Source organism: Aquarana catesbeiana, linkage group LG04, assembly GCF_042186555.1.
Source record: "Aquarana catesbeiana isolate 2022-GZ linkage group LG04, ASM4218655v1, whole genome shotgun sequence".
NCBI lineage: Eukaryota > Metazoa > Chordata > Amphibia > Anura > Ranidae > Aquarana > Aquarana catesbeiana.
In genome coordinates this window covers 580,838,657-580,852,416 of record NC_133327.1, presented here as the reverse complement: position 1 = coordinate 580,852,416, position 13,760 = coordinate 580,838,657, and positions in this window count along the sequence as shown.

Genomic DNA, 13,760 nt, shown 5'->3' with positions numbered 1-13,760 from the left:
TATTAGATCAAAAATTGTAATTACGCGCCCCTGTTAAATAGGGGCAGAAAAACTGGGCCGTGGTGGTGGTGGTGACACAACACTATCAAGCCTCACAGATATTCTTGTTGAGCGCAGGAAAGGGCCTTGCTGTGAAATATTAGATCAAAAATTGTAATTACAATACAGTGCAGCCGTAGTGCAGTTGCTACTACTTTTCTGGTGGTGTACACAGTACACAATACAGTGTAGTGCGGTGTTGCAAAACAAAATATACATCATGTCCAGAAGGCCACCAAGGAGAGGCAGACGCTCACAGGCCACTAAAAGAGGCCAAGCAGGCTCTGTGTCTACAGTCAAAAGTGCTGGTCATGGACATGGTGCATCCTCTGCCGGTGGCTGTGGGGCACACTTGTCCTTTTTTTTTGCTATAAATATATCAACAGATCCACGCTTACAGACTAATTTACACCTGCAGCCCCCCTATGTGTGAAGGGACACCTAAGTGATCCCCCAAAAAAATGAAAATCAAAGTATAGGGAGTGGCGCTGTGTTAAAATTAAGGGTGTGGCTTGTAAATTAAACAAGTGCTCAAGTGTATAATATAATTACTATTTAGAAGTGAAAAAAAAAATTTTTTTGCTGCTGGCCGTGTTATTAAGCCAGAACATGCAGAAGAGTTGGTGGAGTGGATAACAAAGCCGTCCTCATCCTCCTCATCCTCTGTCACTCAGGCTAAGAGTAGTTTTCCTTCCTATGAGCTGCCAAAGTGGCCTATTCCACCGGCTCCATGTCCACAGTCACTCCTTCCGTAGCCCAACCATCAGGGCACAGAGGAGTCCCCCGAACTATTCGACCACAGTGTCGGGTACATGCTGATGGAGGATTCACAGTGATTTGAAGGCTCCAATGTTGGTTCCCAGGTTGAGGAAGGGAGTAACGTGAGCTTAGAGAGAGGGGGTGCCCAAGAAGGACAAGAAACTGGAAGTCATGTTCCCCCAGCTGCAGCATAGTGCCAAGTTTGCTCCAGTGACGAGGAAGGAGGGGATGATGAGGTCACTGACTCTACTTGGGTGCCTGATAGAATAGAGGAGGAGTAGGCACAACTCCAACGAGGCAGGATGTCCTCTAGGGGGCAGCTTAAGGGCAGCCACCCTACTGCATCACACCGCAGAGCTCCGCAGGTGCAGGGCACTGCTGACTCCCCGCTGATTTTGAAAAGTTCCTTGGTGTGGGCCTTTTTTGGACACGTGTGCAGCAGATCGCACCGTTGCTGTTTGCAACCTATGTCTGAAGCGGATCAAGAGTGGTCACAACAGCAGCCGCTTGGGCACCACATGCTTGAACAGACATATGACGACCTCCCATGCTGTCCTTTTACCGTATACTATATTTGAGATTTAATATCTCTCAGATATGATCTGGTTTAAATGAGAGTTATTTCACCATGAGTGAAAGCTTTAACACAATAACAACATTTATTGGTGAGTAGTTGAAAGTATCTAATACACAACCATCTATCTATAGTCTACACACCAAGGAAGAAAATATTAGGTTAAAATAAGAAAATTACATGAAGGAATACAGAGTATATTCCTGAAAACATTAATCTGAATTTGCAAACATATTTAGTTACAAGTAAAATGCAGACCTTTCCCATAATTACCCTTTGCACCAAGGTTCCATTCTGATGGTTGCTCTCCCATAAAAGTGTGTGTTTCCCTCCCATCTAGTCTGTGTATATCATTACATGCTGATGCCTCATTGGTTGGCATAGCGTGGCTCTGATTGGGGAGCTTCCCTATTCCTGGCTAAGGACTGGCTACATCTCCAATCCCTATACTTTGCATAAGGCAGCCCCCTATAATGCAAATCCTTGTGACTATTCTGAGCAGGAGCTTAACTTGAATTTTACTGGGAAGTTAAGTATTGATTATGGATTGGCTTCCCTTCATTACATATCCCAACATGGGATCCTTTGAAGTAAGTATGTGTAAAACAATTAAGTTTGGATCCCATTGTTTGTATACACAAGCCTAGGCACCGCCTTGTCTGGTCTACCAGAAATTTCTGTGAATATAATATGTTCCGCCCTACCTAGATAAAAGCTAAATTAAATTCATTCATTAAATATAAATATATTAAATATATTCATTAAATATAAATAAATTAAATATAAATTAAATATATTCATAATTACAATATCCGTTGGCAACAGCACTTAAAAGACCCACATCAAAGAAAAAGGCGGACTTCTCCTTGCTCCTCATCTGGGATCTCCAACCCTACTCCAGTCCTCTCGAAAACCTGCACTGAGAGGAATGAAGGTACAGCAATAGGTGTCCCAAGTACTTGCAGCCAATCTGCTAGCAGTACACCACCATCTGATTTTAGCAGGCAAATTTCCCTACCCCAGTTGCTAAACCATAAAAAGAAATTCAGTCCCAGCCATCCACATGCTCACAGTCTGAATGCTAGCTTGAATGCCAGCTTGGCCAAATTGCTAGCACTGCAACTACTGCCTTTTCAGCTGGTGCCCCCTTTCGTGAATTTGTGGAATGTGCTGTACCTCAGTTGCAGGTTCCAAAATGCCATTTCTTTTCACGGAAGGCCATTCCAGCTCTCTACCGGCATGTGGAGGGCAATGTTTTTGTCTTGTTGGACAGGGTGGTCAGCAGTAAGGTGTATATTACCGCAGACTCATGGTATACCAGGCATGGGCAGGGATGGTACCTTTCCTTCTCGGTGCACTGGGTAACTCTGCTGCCAGCTGGGAAGGATGCAGGACAGGGTTCAGTATTGTTGGAGCTTGTTCCACCACCATGCCTCCAAAATGCTAGTGGTGATTCTGCCACAGCTCTCTCCTCCACCCCCTCCTCCTCTTCTTCCTCTATGGCCTCTTCTGCAGATTTGCTCTCTGAACCAGCGGTGCTCCATAAGCATTCAAGGTGCTACGCAAGCACTCAGGCAAAAAAAGATGCCATGCGGTGCATGAGTTACATAGTTACATAGTAAGTGAGGTTGAAAAAAGATATAAGTCCTTCAAGTCCAACCTATGTGTGTGATTATATGTCAGTATTACATTGTATATATGTTGCGGTCGTTCAGGTGCTTATCTAATAGTTTCTTGAAACTATCAATGCCCCCCGCTGAGACCACCGCATGTGGAAGGGAATTCCACATCCTTGACGCTCCTACAGTAAAGAACCCTCGAGGTAGTTTAAGGTTAAACCACTGCTTAGGGGACAGGAGCCCCACAGGGGCAGAGATTATGTCAGCTCTGCAGGGGCAGGCTCAGAGATGGTTGACACCACGCCAGCTTCAGCCAGGAATGGTTGTATGCGACAATGGCACCAACCTTCTCTCCGCCCTCCGACAGGGACACTTAACCCATGTTCCATGTTTGGCACACATCCTGAATTTGGTGGTGCAGCGGTTCTTGAGCAAGTACCCAGGCTTACAAGATCTCCTGAGGCAGGCCAGAAAAGTCTGTGGTCATTTCCAATGGTCATACAATGCCAGTACTTGGCTGGCTGACATTCAAAGGGAATGCAACCTGCCCACCAACCGCCTCATTTGTGATATGTCCACCCGGGTAAAGTCAACATTGGCAATGTTGTAGCGGCTGTACATGCAGCAGAGGGCCACCAATGAGTACCTGTGTGATAATGGCACCAGGACAGGGTCAGGGGAGCTTGGCTTCTTTTCGTCATGCCAGTGGCTACTGGTCAAGGATGCATGCACTGTCCTGTCACTATTTGATGAGGCCACAAGGATAGTGAGCAGCGACAATGCATGCATCAGTGATACTGTCCCTCTTGTCTTCCTGTTGGAGCACACACTTCATGGAATAATGGACAGGGCACTTGAGGCAGAACAGTGTGAGGAAGAGGAGGACTTCCTTACCTCTCAAGGCCCCTTTATCCAGATATTATTCCTGCTGGCCCGCCAAACACACAGGAAGAAGAGGAGGAGGAGGATTGTGTCAGCATGGACGTGGAGGATAACACTCAGCAGCAGTCTTCGAGGGATGGTTTTCAGTCCCCAGAAACCCAAGCAGTTGTACGTGGCTGGGAGGAGGTTGTTATGGATATGTGATCCTTAGCGACCCAGAGGACTCAGAATCAAATGCCTCTGCAAACTTTCGCTATGCAGAATCAGGGAGACCATGCAGCGTAAGGACCCTAGGATTCGTGGTATTAAAGAGAAGGAATCATTTCTGGCTGGCAACCCTTCTTGATCAACGTTACAAGGGTAAGGTTGCAGAACTCATCCTGCCTTCGCAGAGGGAGCAGAGGATGAAACATCTTCAGGAGGCCTTGAAGAAAGGTTTGTGCAATGCATTTCCAGACCCTGTGAGGTTACAATTTCCTGGTGCTGGACAATGTGTTGCTGAGGCTTCTCTCAGGTCACCTGAGGCCAGGTGACAGATGCACTCCGTTGGGGTCAGGAGTATTGTGTACACCACCATAAAAGTAGTAGCAACTGCACTATGGGTGCACAGTATTGTGTACACCACCAGAAGTCTAACAGAAACTATGGGTGCACTGTATGTATTATATACTGTGTACACCACCGGAAAATCAGTAGCAACTGCACTATGAGTGCACGGTACTGTGTATACTAACAGGAGTGTAATAATAACTATGGGTGTACTGTATTGTGTACACCACCAGAAAAGTAGTAGCAACTGCACTATGGGTGCACGGCATTGTGTACACCACCAGAAGTCTAATAGCAACTATGGGTGCACTATATGTATTGTGTACTGTGTACACCATCAGAAAAGTAGTAGCAACTGCACTATGGGTGCACGGTACTGTGCACACCAACAGAAGTGTAATAGCAACTATGGGTGCACTGTATGTATTGTGTACTGTGTACACTAAGAGAAAAGTAGTAGCAACTGCACTATGGGTGCACGGTACTGTGTACACCAACATGGTCATGGACCACTTAGAGCTCTGCCCCGGACTGCGGAAAGCCCCAACCCCACCCCCAGACCTCTAAGAGCGGGAGGTGAGCCCGCTGGCCAATACACACTGCCTGTAGAATCACTGTTATGTTAAACCCTCCCTGACAGTGTTGTTTACCCCCCTGTATAGCTGTGCATTGCTGAAAGTTAGAATTTTAAAAATGGCTACTTGATCATCTCCTGTAGTATGTCGCATCTGCAGTCTCTGGTCATTTCCTGTAGTCACAGCCGCAGTCACTGGTAATTTCCTGTAGTCGCAGCCTCAGTCTCTGGTCATTTCCTGTAGTCGCATCCGCAGTCTCTGGTCATTTCCTGTAGTTGTAGCCGCAGTCTCTGGTCATTTGCTGTAGTCGCATCTGCAGTCTCTGGTTATTCCTTGTAGTCACATCCACAGTCTCTGGTCATTTCCTGTAGTCACATCCGCAGTCTCTAGTTATCTCCTGTAATCCATCTGCAGTCTCTGATTATCTGTGAATTTGGCTTGTGGCTGCGGCTACTGTGATATCAATGGGCAAGTTTAATGGTGGCACCGTGAAGCTAAGCATTGATGTCATGGCAATGCAGCTGCTATTTTCATTTAGAGGTAGGTGGTCAAGGGGTAGTTCTGTTAAATCATCCCCTTTATGTCCCCGTTCACATTGACTGCGGCTTTGAAATCATGCAACTTCATCTGAAATCACATGATTTCAAAGCCTCACTTCAGGTGTGACTTGAAAGACATCTGTGCGGCTTCAAGCACAGATGTCTATGCAAGTCTGACCTGAAATCACCATAAGTAGTTCAGGAACTACTTTTTCAAATCAGTGCAGCATTTGAACATGGCCATTGCCAGCAATAGGGTGTGACTTATCATGCGATTTGACAGGTCAAATCGCACAAGTTGCTCCAATATAAATGGGGGTTTAGGCCATTCTTATACCCAATCTGGTCATGCTCACTACTTTCTGGGGCATGCTCAACGGAATTTGTTTTTCAACTGTATCCCAGGAGGGCTGGCATTTTGTCACACTGATGTAATCTCTAGCAACCAATCAGTGTGCGGTAATGATAAGCAGTAATCTATCACTACCAATCAGTGAGCAGTAATGTGCAGTAACCTCTAGCAGCCAATCAGTGAGCAGAAATTATGTGCAGTAACCTCTAGCAACGAATAAGTGAACCATAACGTGTGCTGTAACTTCTGGCAACCAATCACAATCGCTGCCTGATCTGTCGCAGTAAGCTTATTTTGAATATGTTTGCCCAGGGTCCATTTAATTTTAAAGAGGGTCCTGGCTCTCGCTGCTCTGCCTCCGCACCTCAGTGCCTCCAAGCTCCTTTATATGAGATCATGTCTTCTTGAATTGTCAAGCTGCAGCCACCAGGACAGAAGGAAGCACTGAGCAGAGTATGAGCGACTGGCACCTACCCGCCCACCGGTCCTCTCTATTTTCATTGGCTCTGCCTCCTTGCAGTGCCACTTCCCACCTTTGAGTGCCGCTTGGGTGAGGAGCTGGACCCTCAAGCGTACTGTTAGCTGCCAGCCTGCCACGTGGACATGGATGTGGATGATGTTTTGAAGTAAAAATATTAAATATTGATGCGCTCTAATTACTTCTTAATCAGTGCACAACTCACTCCAACTTATATTCAAATATGTGCGAATATAACCAAAATAAACGTGCATGGAGTGCATGAGAATATGACCAGTGATAAATCCACTAAAAAAGTGCTTAACTGTGCATTTTAAATAGTGCCAATAAAAATTAATTACATAATTAGCATACAATTACATGTGATAAATGCCCTAAAATTAAAATCAATAAGTGTGTGTTAGCAATTGCCAGCTATTAACATTTACATGAGCCATACACATTGGAAAAATGAAGAAAATTAATTAATCACAATTTCTCTAAATAAGACTGATAATATTATTAACCCAACAGTCCATCCATCATTGACAGTACTGTAAATTATAAACAAATATATACCGCACTGGCTCAAAAAAAAAAAAAAAAAAAAAACTAAAGCAGCCAGCACAGCAGTGGATAAAGTTGCAAAAATGACAAATTGGGTGAAATGTGCAGCGCTTATGTGATCATTTAAACCATAACAAATAATATGAGTACAAAAAAACGTGAATAATAAATGATGTGCTCAAAAATACTCCAAGCAGTCCTCTATTATGACATGTGATGTCTATAAACAGAGGAACTTGGACGTGTGATGTCCAAAAAAGAAAAAAGTCAGTGACAAGCTTCAATCATGTGTGATGATAATCCTCAACCACATGTGGATATAATATAGTGACAGTCTTTAACTTCAAATATGTATGATGTAATAACAGTTAATAGTAGGTCCACCACCAAAGACACCAGAAGCTTCTTACCAGAGGGACTGAACTCAAATAGGTGTACACCTACTGAGTCAATCAAGCTTTGTGGTATAATATACCAGATATGACCTCCAGATGGACCTCCGAACAGGTGTAAGGTATGGATGGACTCAGTAGATATGGGTGGTCAGCCCCATCATTAAAAGAAAGAGGAAGGCACATAGTGTAACTCCGTATGGAAATTTTAATACATAAAAAGCAAAGGAAATACACTCACGTGCAGTAAAATCAAGCGCTTGTATAAAAGAAGACAGTGGTCTCAGCATATCCTCCCGATGCGTTTCGACTTAGAAATCATCATCTGGGGGGATAAGCTGAGACCACTGTCTTCTTTTATACAAGCGCTTGATTTTACTGCTAAACACGTGAGTGCATTTCCTTTGCTTTTTATGTATTAAAATTTCCATACGGAGTTACACTATATGCCTTCCTCTTTCTTTTAATGATGGGGCTGACTGCCTATATCTACTGAGTCCATCCATACCTTACACCTGGTTTGAGGTCCATCTGGAGGTCATATCTGGATAGAGCATCTGATCCCCTTGGTATATTATACCACAAAGCTTGATTGACTCACTAGGTGTACACCTATTTGAGTTCAATCCCTCTGGTAAGCAGCTTCTGGTGTCTTTGGTGGTGGACCTACTATTAACTATTACATCATACATAGTTGAAGTTAAAGACTTATGTCTATTAACTTATTACATCATACATAGTTGAAGTTAAATACTGTCACTATATTATATCCACATGTGACTGAGGATTATCATCACATATGATTGAAGCTTGTCACTGACTTTTTTCTTTTTTGGACATCACACGTCCAAGTTCCTCTGTTTATAGACATCACATGTAATAATAGAGGACTGCTTGGAGTATTTTTGAGCACATCATTTATTATTCACGTTTTTTGTACTCATATTATTTGTTATGGTTTATATGATCACATAAGCGCTGCACATTTCACCCAATTCATCCATCATTGAGACAATGGGGTTAAATTATGTGGCAATTAGCAGTCCTTTTAGTAACTTCAGGCATCGGGTCTTTATTTCCAATTCCCTTCCCAGATAAATAAGTGATGAATTGCGCTTTGTTTCACTATATGTTAATCTCAGCAGGAGATGGATATGCAAAACAAAATTAAAAATGTATCATTGCACAGTGAACTAAATAAACAAGAGAAGAATAAGCACCATAGTGATACACTCACAAAGGCCCGGTATACGTGCGGCACAAAAGGTTGCAATCAGCCGCTGTGAACAAAGCTCTTTCAGAGAGCCGCTGCTGTCATACTGTTGAGTCGTAGCAGCAGTTTGCGTCACTAGCTCCTCCCACGCGTTACATCATAGACATGTGACTTTCTCAAGTGCTGCTGGCTGCTGCTGCTGTCTGTTGACCCAGTCCACCTTGAAACACTAGGTGTGTCCCTCTTTCCCTTGTGTCCTCCTCAGTCAGGCTAGCTTAGAACTGCAGTGCTGCAGAATTTTTTACTGTCATTCTACTGGTATCTGATATTGTGGCAACTGCTGGCAAAGTTGGTGATTGAGGCGCTGGACTGAGTCTTCCATAATTGCTGTTGTGTTAGCCTGTTAGGAGCATGTAGCGATTTAGGATCATGGGCAGAATATTGCTGTGATTCTGCCCGCCACCACGCCCTGATTCCAAATCACACTGCAATGCTGGCAAAACACAGCCCACAGGTTTGTGGTCCATTCATTTTTACTGGCACCACAATGTGGTGTCTTTTTGCTGTGATTGTTGAGCGACTTATCGCACATCAAGCATCCAAAACCACACTGTGTTTTGGTACCACTAAAAATTAATGGAACACAAACACATGTGCTGCGTTTTGCCAAAACTGCAGTGTGATTTGGAATTGCGGACAGAATCACAGCGATTCTGCCCACGATCCCAAATCGCTACATATGAACAGGCAGTGCCTAACAGGCTAACACAACATAAATTATGGAAGACTCAGCCTCAGCATATTTTATGGGTACAAGGAAACCCAGGTTTTGTTTAACCATGTCCCTTAAGACCCTCCCACTATGATATTTGGCCACACCCACTTTTTTGCAGCGCCGCAGGACACTGCTTTCCTTTCATGCCCTTCATTCTCAAGCTCAAAAGTTTATAGGTACGTTCTGTATGTATGGACTGTGCACAGTACCACTTCTCTTGTCTAGTATCCTGGGTTAACAAAAAAATCAATGAGTGTGCTGCCTTCCACAGGATGGTGCCCTTTGCACCTGCCCAGTAAGATTGGCTGTTACAGTGCACCACCCTGTGATAGGCAGTCCAATGGCAGAGACCACTGACCGCTGTCTTCTGGGGGAATAGAATACAATAGCACAGCAAGGAGATCACTGTACTAACACCGACTGTGTTTAGTACATTGATCCATCAGGTTTTTTTTTTTTTTTTTTTCTTTTTTCGTTCAGCCAGTACCAGGTTTTAGACTGGACAATAGCCAACCTCACTGGGCAATGTTCATAAAAACTGTAAGAAGGGACAAATGAAATCAGGTTCGGTTTTCAAGAGGATCTGAGAAAATAGAATTAAGGATGTGATTGCTTACTATGAGCAACACATAGCTTTTCCTTTTTCCAGTCTTTATGAATTTGGCGCAATTTGTTTTGTTCAAAAATATTTTTACTTATTACCTGCTGCTGACCCCCCCCCCAGAGCAAAAATATATCTACGGCCCTGCATACAAGACCCCGTTTAGTAAGTGTTTCTGTGCACAATGATCATATAAGTAAACCTTGACAGGGTGACTTGGTACCATCAAAAGGGGTGCTTCTACTAAATACTGAGCAAAGGGTCTGAATACTTAGGACCATGTGATATTTCAGTTTTTCTTTTTTAATAAATCTGCAAAAATGTTAACAATTCTGTGTTTTTCTGTCAATATGGGGTGCTGTGTGTACATTAATGAGGAAAAAAAATGAACTTAAGAGATTTTAGCAAATGGCTGCAATATAACAAAGAGTGAAAAATTTAGGGGGGCTGAATACTTTCCATCCCCACTGCATGTTGCGGTAGAACGGATGAACAGCAGCCAGCCCAGCGCGGCCCCCTTAGGAACATTTCTTGAAGTTATGCTATGGGAATGGCCAAAAGCAGGAAGGGAGGGGAAACAGAAAATGTCCATTTGCTGAACTTACCTAACTAGAAGGTACACAGAGACAGACAGAGAGAACCTGCAACAGCAAAGTGCTATTTTTGGTCCACTACATGATAAAACACATTTAGTGAAATTAAGTGTCAAAAAATTAAAGTTACACCCAACACTTTACAATCCCCCCCCATGGGGTGGTCAAAAAATTGACCACCCCATGTACATGCACATATGAATGGAAATACGTTTTGGGGATGCCCACATATGAAAAGGACAATTCTGCAACACGTTACATGTCACCACGCACGCAGTGAGAGCAATAAATCTAAGGTCATTAGGCCATTATTAACAGTTAACTCAAAATTTATAACCTGTAAGAGCTTTTAACCACTAGAGATCCGCGCTATAGCCGAATGACGACTACAGCGTGGACCTACTTTGCCGGGACTATGTCCATTGACGTCGTCCCGTGCACGAGCAGCCTGCGCGCCCCCTGCAGGGCGCGCGCAGCGTGCTCTGTGATCAGCGAGTCTTTGAGACTCGCCTGATCACAGATCGGAGTAAGGGGTCGATCCCGACCCCTTACCACATGATCAGCTGTCAGCCAATGACATCAACAGAGCCTGTAATCGGCTATTTTTTCTCCTCGGGCTGACAGCGTGAAGAGGAAAAAAAAGACGATCACCGGCGGCCGTGAGAGGGACATCACGGCGAGCATCACCAGATCATCACTGCCCACCTGTGCCCTCTGCCAGTGCCACCTAACAACAGGCAGCAGTGCCGCCTACCAGTGCCCACCAGCGCCACCCATCAGTGCCCACAGTGCCACCCATCATTGCCCATAGTGCCACCCATCAGTGCCCACAGTGCCACCTATCAGTGCCCACAATTGGTGCCTCAACAACAGTGCTGCACATCAGTGCCACCTATCAATGCCCATCAGTGTCACCTACAAGTGCCCATCAGTGCCGTCAGTGCCACCCATCAGTGCCACCTATCAGTGTTACCTATCAGTGCCCATCAGTGCCACCCATCCGTGCCACCCATCAGTGCCACCCTTCAGGGCCCATCAGTGACCATCAGTGCCGCCTTATCTGTGCCCATCAGTGCCACCCCTTCTGTCCCCATCAGTGCCGCCTTATCTGTGCCTATCAGCGCCCCCTTAACTGTGCCTATCAGTGCCGCCTTAAATGTGCCTATCAGTTTGTGCTTGATAAACCACTGTCAATTTTTATGACATAAAAATTGGAACTACCCCCATTTTATTCTCCAGGGTCTTTGCTGTCAGAAAATATATAATGTTTAGGGTTTTAATTGTTTTTCAAGCCTGAAATTATTTTCTAAACATGTGTGCAAAAATAAAAAACAGCTCCGTCACCGAAAGGGTCAAACCATTCTCCCACCATGCTTTTTTAAGGCAGACCATTATGCCGCATACACACGACCGGACTTTCCAGCAGAAAAGGTCAGACGGAATCATTCCGTCGGACATTCCGATCGTGTTTGGGCTTTTTCTTTCTAAAATTCTGACGGACCTAGAAATAGAACATGTTTCAAATCTTCCCGGCGGACTCAATACCTATCTGGAAAACCGTTCGTCTGTATGCTAGTCCGACGGACCAAAAACGATGCAGGGGCAGCTATTGGCTACTGGCTATTGAACTTCCTTTTTCTAGTCCCGTCGTACGTCATCGCGTTCTAAACGAACAGACTTTGGTGTGATCGTGTGTAGGCGTGTCCGTTTCAGCGGAACTCCATCGGAACTCCGTCGGAAAGACCGTCAGAGTCTACTCTGATGGAAAGTCCGGTCGTGCATACGTGGCATAAGAGATTATACCTGGATGCAGACACTTTTAAAACACAACGTTAGTCTGATGGGCAGCAGGAGCTCTTGTGTAATGTGCACATATGCACGGCATGCCTGGACACTTTATTTTCCTTTTGCCCTCTCTTTTTCTCTTGCCCTCTCCTTTCCTTTTGCCCTCTCTTTTTCTCTTGCCCTCTTTTGCCCTCTCTTTTTCTCTTGCCCTCTCTTTTGCCCTCCCTTTTTTACTTTTTCTGTTTGCCCTCTTATTTTTTTCCCCTCTTGCCCTCTTTTGCCCTTTATTTTTCTCTTGCCTTCTTTTGGCCTCTCTTTTTTCTCTTGCCATCTCTTTTTCTCTTGCCCTCTCTTTTACCTTCTCTTTTTCTCTTGCACTTTTTTGCCCTCTCTTTTTTTTCTTGCCCTCTCTTTTGCTTTCTCTCTTTTTCTTTCCTTCTCTTTTTTGCTTGCACTCTTTTTCCCTTTCTTTTTTCCTCTTGCCCCATTTTGCCCTTTTTTCCTCTTGCCCTAATTTGCCCTCTCTTTTTCTCTTGCCCTCTTTTGCCCTCTCTTTTTCTATCGCCCTCTTTTGCCCACTCATTTTCTCTTTCCCTCTATTGCCCTTTCTTTTATTCCTCTTGCCCTTTTTTGCCCTATCTTTTTCTCTTGCTCTCTTTTGCCCTCTCTTTATCTCTTGTCCTCTTTTGCCCCCTCTTTGTCTCTTGCCCTCTTTTGCCCTCTCTTTGTCTCTTATCTTCTTTTGCCCTCTCTTTTTTTTGCCTCTTGCCCACTTTTGCCCTCTTTTTTTCCTTTTTGCCCACTTTTGCCCTCCCTTTTTCTCTTGCCCTTTCTTTTTTCCTCTTGCCCTTTTTTCCCTCTGCTTTCCTCTTGCCCTCCTTTACCCTCTCTTTTTTTCCTCTTGCCCTCGCTTTTTTCTCTTGCCCTCTTTTTGTTTGTTTTTATCTGACCTACCTCACACTTTGCTCTTATCCAGTGCTGACAGTTTTGTTATCCCTGTCATTACTATATTGCTATCTCTGTCATCTTCTCTGACACTTCTTCCACAACTGCCATCTTCTCCCTATGCCCACCGATAATATAACTCGCATGCTTGGATTCACATTGTCCTGACACCTGGCTCCATTCTTGATATCTTACACATGCCTGGAGTGGTCAGGAATGTACACTGCACTGTGCATGCACTGCTAGCAGTGTACATAATAAGAAAGAAAGAGAAAGTGTATTCTGCCAAAAAAAGCTCTTCTGTCTAGCAATTATTTTTCCCCGACTTTAGTACTGCTTTAAGCACAAGAGGTCAAATTTTAAAAGGTGATATGTTTTTAGATCAGTGTATCTTAGGCCAATTATATCAGAATGGATGGTTGCTAGGGTTAAATTGTCTGAATAGAACCAGCAATGGTGAGAAAATAATTGAATGACAACAATGAATGGGAAATGGTAGTATCTTTCAGAATTCATAATACCAGATTATCCACCATTTTACCCT